General features: G+C 35.0%; 1 long non-coding RNA gene across 3 annotated transcripts in view; it reads left to right on the plus strand.

The window, feature by feature from the left end:
• Positions 1–7,150, plus strand: part of LOC147996079 (uncharacterized) — a 127,861-nt gene extending 120,711 nt beyond the window's left edge. Inside the window, exons 6-9 of one of the 3 annotated variants that reach the window (XR_015670865.1) lie at positions 3,240–3,400; positions 5,834–5,952; positions 6,450–6,512; positions 7,115–7,150. This is a non-coding gene — a long non-coding RNA (uncharacterized LOC147996079). Of the gene's footprint in view, positions 1–3,239; positions 3,401–3,956; positions 4,067–5,833; positions 5,953–6,449; positions 6,521–7,114 lie in introns of those variants that run through there. The other 2 variants (XR_015670859.1, XR_015670873.1) reach the window with 2 other exon arrangements.
• Positions 7,151–7,493: the final 343 nt, after the last annotated feature.

Consider the following 7,493-nt stretch of genomic DNA (forward strand, 5'->3'; position numbering starts at 1 on the left):
AGTTATCCTCGACAAACAGATTTCCACACACCTTGGCTTCTCAAGTCATCTGAAATAAGCATGTTTGGTGTCTTTGGGGGAAAATATCCAACTTTCTTCACCTGCCTCACGTTGAACTATAAGTGAGATGGCCATGGTAGAGCACAGAATTAATACTTCCTGATGCATATGTTGTATATACATATAGTATATGTGGCATATACCTGATGAAATTATGACTGTGCTGCTCCCTTCTAGTATCCCTTAAAACAAACCATCATTTGCTAGATGACTTCATCTGACTGTCACAGAAAAATCTGGCTATGCTTTTCCATCCAATCTCCATAGGACGGAGATTGGATTCTCCATACAAATGAAGGACCTAGTGCAGGGCCTCTTTGGAGGTTCCTTGTCTCATATTGTGATATCAGGGCTTTTTCCTTTTGTTCTTTCCTTTTTTCTTTTACAAAAAACTAATCTTTATAAAAGTTTTCATTTTTGTTTTTTTAACTTTTTTTTGGAATATATGTTATGGCTTTCAGTTTTGTGCTCTTAGGGGATTTCTGAATGTGCAAGTGAATATTTCTCATCCTTTTTCTTGTTCGTTTTCTTGGGATTTTTTCTTCTGTTTCCTTTGTCCTATTCTAATTCGTTTGCTTTACCATATTACATAAATTAATATTATTATCTCTTGGAAGCCTGTTTGCTGTCTAATGAGAGACCAAAAGAGAGTGGGTCCAGATGGAAGGAAAAGTAGAAAGAAACAGAGGGAATAGAAGGAGAGGAAACTATAATCAGTATACATTGCCTGAAAAAATTATTTTTGATAAAATAAAACCCTCCTTCATCAGCACTTGGATTAAGCTTTGTTAGGGAATCAAAACTTGATTTTGGCAATGTAATTTTTCTCAGTTTTGATCATGCTTAAAAACTTTATTCAATGATAAAAGTAACAATTAGAGATTATTTTTAAATGAGATGAAATGGTGGGTGTGTGTGCCTGCATGACTCTCTGTGTGCTTGGGTGTGCCTTTGTGTGGGGTTATGTGTATGTGTGTATGTTTAACTATTCATTCATCTTTTTCATTATTGAACAAAATATTTTAAAGTCTGATTTGATCTAGAGATTGGCATCGTGCAATTTGAATGTATGGCATATGTTTTCATGGCTCAGGGATTCCTGACAAATTATGACTTAGTAATAGCCTAACTAAAGGTCTTAAAAATAATTTTAAGATTGAGAAATTATAAGGAACAGGACTGAGTGCTGTCAGAACTGGTTTCAGTGCGAGGCTCTGTCTCTACTGGAAGAGGCCATCTTGTTCAGTCCAGATAGAACCTTTATTTTCTGTGGATGCCAAGACAGCTGTCTCTCTCCTTCTTTTAAGAAGACCTACCTTGAGATCAAAGCCTAACACCATGAAATGATACTTAGCACAAAGGCTTGTTTGGTTGGTTCATTGTTTTTTTTTGTTTGTTTGTTTATTTTGTTTTGGTAAAAGCACATGTATGTGCTTCTGCGTACTACAGAATACAGAATGAAAATAACTCAATATCATTTATGTGGCTCCTCCTTTGTGTTAGAAATGGACAAGTCTGTTATCCCCCCTTGAGTATCATGTACTGTGGAGAGAACAACCAATGAACTAGTATTTATCTAGAGTTGAACATTTGTCACATGCTTCCCCCTGCCCCATGAATGAAAGATGTGAGACCCCCACATCAAGAATGCCTGACAGTGTTTGTTACAAATCATGACACTTGAGCATTCAACTAAAAGTTAGAAGTTCATATGTGTATCTGTATTTTTGACTTCATATTTTCTTAGTGATTAATTTTTTTTCTAATTTGTTTTGTAGTGATTCTTAAATTTAAAAAATATGTAGAACTTTGGGGGTAGAGACTTGATTCAACTATTCAACATGCCTGCAGCACTTTTAAAGGTGCCATGTTTCTATCTCAGCTCTTGCATGGCAGTTAGCAAGTACCTGCCATTTCACCTCCAGAAGACTCAATGCCATCTTCTTACCTGTATGGCCTTCTACACAAACAGGACACACACACATATACTCAAGCACCCATATACAGAAAAGATGAAAACAAACCTTTAAAAAATTTTAGAAATAAAATTGTCAACTTTTTGAACATTTCTATAACTCGCTGTCCTCAAATTTTCTAAATGATGGGTTCAGGATACCACAGAATCATGCAGTGGTAAGTAAAACACTCATTCAACATGAAAAATTGACATAAAACTCTTGATAACAATACAGAACAGCCACTTTTATAGCTATAGAGTCCACATTGCAAATAACTATCAGAAATGACCACAGAGTTACTTTTGTAGAGTATTAGCAATATCAGGTTTCAAGTAATATCAAGTTTCAAGTTTTACACTTAAAGATGTAAAAATCATATTTACTCTGAGCCTTTGGGAGCCCCATTATAATCAACATATAATTGTCAATTTTGAAAAAAATGAAATTTTGTATCTATAGGATTTCTTAAAAATGTCTTGTGGAAGAATGCAGACACCTTTTACTGAGTATACATGAGTTAGAATAAGAAAAAGAAGGATGAGACATTGCAAGTTCTTGAGTCTCTGTTGCCTAAGGATTATTCTTGCCTTTTGTTCTCCACCATGGATTGACCACTCATGGTAAGAAAATCATGACTGGATCTCATCCTCTTTCTTTGCATCGCTGTCCTCTTCACTAGCATGAGGTTTGGCCATTTTGCTATAAATCCTGTGTACATTCCTCTCCATCAGCTCTAAAACTGAAATAATCAGCCAGGGGCCTCCAGTGTCTCAATGCTAAGAGAACTTTTGTAAATCGCTTGGAGAACACAATTACTTCCTATGGTATTTGAGTGCGTGGACTGGTCAGAAAGGGCACACATATAATTTAAGCCTCTGTCAGCCTTTCTCTGCATCCTGAAATGTCCATCTCATCACAAGGAGGAATCATATTAAGGTGTGAGAATAGTAAGAGGATTCATTTCCAGTTTGATGAAGTCCTTGTGAAAACACTGTGTCCAAACAAAAAAAATATTTCCTTAATTTCTCCAAAAATATATTTTGCTCTTTTGTTGTAAAAATGTTATGTGTTAGAAGGGTGACTAGTCTACTTTTAAATATATTGTCAAATTATGAGTTGTTATCCCCACCCCCTGTCTCCATGGTAATATTGATTTTATTTTAACTGCATTGGAAGCACTGGTTGTGAGTTTTCTTTTTCTTTTTCTTTTTTTTATCCTAGGAATTCTACTCTTTTTTTATCCACTCTTTCTTGCATAGTCAAGAAGTTGGAAGAGAGAGAAGAATCTGGCTTCCTGCAAATGCATGGAGTACCTTCGTGTGAGAAATATTGGAGAGAAAGGGACACCCCAGATCAGAATGCTTTGGGGGTCTCCCAGGAAGGTCAGAAGCACTGAGTGTGTAATAAGTGGGGTGCAATACAGCAGCCATTATCTTGCCTTTGACAGAGCGGCTCACTGACCTGGCATGCTGGCAAATGGAGAGGAAAACTCTGCTAGGAGAAGTAAATCCCCATGCAGGTCCCCCATGAATATCCTGTCTCCGGGATTCAAGCCAGTGACCTGGAAAACAAGGTTTCTCCCCAATCAAAATGACAGACAGAGCTGGTTTCCTGTTAGGAAGACTACGAAGTGTGTAAAAAAAATTATGATTTCTGAGGGGGAAAAATGAGATGTCACACAGAGCAAAATATTACTTTCAAATGGTCCTCTGCAGTTCTTTTGAATGGCAGCTGTTAAGAATTCAATTGTATGTGTGACACGCTGGAATCCAGACTAGAAGTTCTGTTGGGGGCAGGAATGAATAGAAAATTCCAATTTAAATACTCATTTGAGTATATTTGAATATCTGTCATTCTTTGTAGCCTAAAGGTTAATTCTTGAAAAAATAATTTCCATTAGTAACACAAATTCTAACCTTGTCAAATCTTCTTATGTAGCACACCGGTGTTTGAAGGCCTACTTTTGCAAAACTGTAAATTGTACTATGGAATATATAACCCTGGTGTGTAGATATTGCTTTCCTACAGAAGTTTCACTGAATCCATAGGTGGGTAATTAATAAAGACATGGTCCTTTTTATTGATTGTATCATGTATCATCAATTTTCAATATGGAAACTATTAAAAATTTTGAAAAACACTCAGTATATACATTTCAATGAAAACTATATCTAAAATGTATGCAGAAATATAGGTCTGCTATAAAGTAATTCATTAGATTTTATTTATATTTTGAACACCATATCTAAAATGTTCATATTATTTTTAAAATACCTTTCTCCTAGTTTAAAGTATTAAATTCCAGAACAATAATTAAATATGAATGGAGCATTCTATTATATAATTAACTTAGAAAAAGTGGAGGGCCAATAAAATAGAATTTAACACAGCTTTGAGAGTTATAGTTTGTACAGAAAATCTTTAACAGAACACAATCCTGTATTTTAAAAGAATCCTGTTATTGTACAAAAAATATACAATATTTTAAATCATGTTTTTATTCTCCAAGTTCCCCCTTTTTAAGTCATTCAAACATAAAATTATTGCTATCTACGATGTATGGTATTCTTTGATACATATGTGCATCAGAGAATAGATTTCCCCAGCTATTCGACATATGCATTACCTCGTACATGTGTCCTTATTTTGAGGTGAGAATATATTAAATCTCTCACTATTTTATGGTATACAAAAGCGTGCCTTATCAGGGCTACAGAATTCTATCTGAAAAAAAGAATAAACAAGTAGTTTAGGAGGTGTAACTAAGAATTCCATAACACAAATATGTACACATGCAGAGAGAGACAGAGAAAGAGAGACAGAGAGACAGAGAGACACAGAGATGAGACTCACAATATATTAGTTTTTATTATACAATTTATATGCAAATTATATTTGGAAGATGAACCTACATTGAGTTGGCAATCATATTCAAACATCTACCTTGTGGAAATCTTTGAGCTCTTCCATTGGTAAAAGAATGGTTCGTTTGATGGATTGGGTTTGTTATGAGATTTCTGTGGAAGACTACAATTTAAATTTGCACACAGACCTTGGATGCAATGAATATGTTAATGAGCTCCAGCCATGAGTTGCACACGCAAATTATCATCAATTGTGCATGAAATTTTTCCAGGCTACTTGTTTTGAAAATAAGTGCTAAATTATGCATTCAAGTTAGATTTGGTTATAAAAATAGGCTTTCACCAATATTTTCAGATGACAATTTCTGTGTGTGCAAATCTTATATAGTCCTGTTATATGGCATTTTTATTTAGTTTGATCAAAAGCCACATATAAACATGGGCATTTACCGTCACAAAAATACTGGTAGATTTCCTGTCACTATTTAATTGTATACCCTAAGCTACTAAGATTCCCTGTTTCTAATGAAACTAAGAATAGGAATAAAAGTGAAAATAAGTATGACTTCCATTTCTTTCAGTGTCATGAAAATGTCCCTTCAATTTAAGGACATGTAGCTAAGCATCCTTTTCGGTGACACTGTCATGACTCTGTCTCCGTAGGCTTTACATTTTCCAAGGGATTTTTAAATCAGGGTCAGACGCATCACCTTGACTTCTGCACAGCTCTGAATTAAAGGATGGTTTTCTAATTGACAATGTAGAAGGATTTGATATCAAAGGAACAAAAGAGCTAGATTTAGAGTTTTATTCCAACTTTGTGGATTTTATTGATAAATTAACTACTTGATGGTAGCCAAATAATAAATATTTCTTTATTGGAGGGTGGTTCTTCATTCTTTCTGAGTATGGTAGAATTTAGACATAAAGACAGCTTTTTTGTTCTTTTAGGGATACAGAACTTATGACTGAGCCTAAAAGAATCATTTTATTGTGACTTCATTTATGCGTTTAAGGAAGGGCCTTGAAGTTGAAACAGATGAACACTGACTTCTGGTTTCCATGAGCAGGTGAGAGCATGGATTACTGGGTGTCTTTTATGGTTAGAATTACAGACCTTGCATGCTCTTTGGAAGGGTGTTAATTGGCCCTATTATTGGGGAATATTTAAACAAGAAAGGACCCTAAAGAGAAAATGCTGATTTCATGTGCTCATTAATGGTGTAGGAGGCTCCACTGTTGTTGTACAGTGTGTACATTTGTTGCACATGTGTGACTTTGGGGCCTTCGCAATAAGCATTTTTGTATTTCAGATCGTTTATTAAGGTTTACTACATTAAAATGGGGAAATACAGCCATAATGTAGTTATGCAATGACAACTAGTTAAAAGAAATAAGCTAATCTCTACAATGGATTGAAACAAAGCATCTCCTAATTCACTGTAGAGACTTGATACTACATGGATGTACTTACAAGGGACTCTCACTGCTCATGGATATTATGTGTTTAAATTATGAAAGGAGGCAGATTTTGACATTGCCACCATCTTTTCTTTACAACTTGCAGATCCTTTCTCCAAATTCTGAGTGTGAAGTTCTCCTTTTAACTTTTCTCTTTCTTTTTCCAAATGTAAGTATGTTACATAAGACATATAGTCAACAGGCCATTTTCAAAGTCAGCCCATTCTATGATATGCTCATCCTCCACCTGGATTAAAGTGAATCCCTGGGTATCTGTCTTTGCCAAGGATTGTTTGATTGCAAGGAACCGAAATCTATCTCAACTAATCCATGCAAATGGGAATAGCCATCAGTCCAGCAGCAAGAGCCATCTATAAGAGAAAGATTTGTTTTTCTCTGGGTGTATAAAATATTTACATCTATTTTCCATTCTATCTTTAGTGTCCTCTTCTTACTGTAAAGAGTGAGTCATCTTGATTTATTTTGCAAAAGTGACCTCTATGATCTTTGAGATGCTAATAGTACATCAGCTGTGTATCTGATTTTGATTGCCTTGTCTCTAAATTGACCAATGATCAGCTTCTCAGAGAAATGAATAAGTAAGGGCTCAGCATGCATTATGTGTGCATCTCTGAAGGATTGGCATCAGTAAAAGAGTAATGTGATACAATTAATGCTGAGGGATAATGCATGAAGTTGGATTGTCTTGAAAGTCAACCTGAAATTTGTTTTTTTTTTCCTGTGCACATTTGATGCCTTAAAAACATGCAGGCAACTATCTGCAGAGGGGAATATTAACTGTTTGGGGTAAGTAATTCATATGCAACATATGCATATTACAAATCGCCCAAGAATCCCCACTTAAAGGAACTATCCCACGTGTTCTATTTTGATATTCTCAAGGAAAAGGTTTGCTACTATTCATGAAAGTGATTTTCATTGTAATTTCATTAATTACCATCATTAATATTTGGGGGAAGTTGAGACTATAATACAGACATTTTCCACAGTTTATAAGGAGAAGTTCTGTATCCAAGATGTGAATTTAACCCCAGCTTTGTCATAGACAATTTTTAAGATTTAACTTAAGGGTCTTGTTTCCAAAGGATCATGAGGAAAAGTAATGGTGAAAAGGTTTACAAACCTGGTG

This window comes from Rattus norvegicus, chromosome 2, assembly GCF_021556685.1.
Source record: "Rattus norvegicus strain SHRSP/BbbUtx chromosome 2, alternate assembly SHRSP_T2T, whole genome shotgun sequence".
Classification (NCBI taxonomy): Eukaryota; Metazoa; Chordata; class Mammalia; order Rodentia; family Muridae; genus Rattus; species Rattus norvegicus.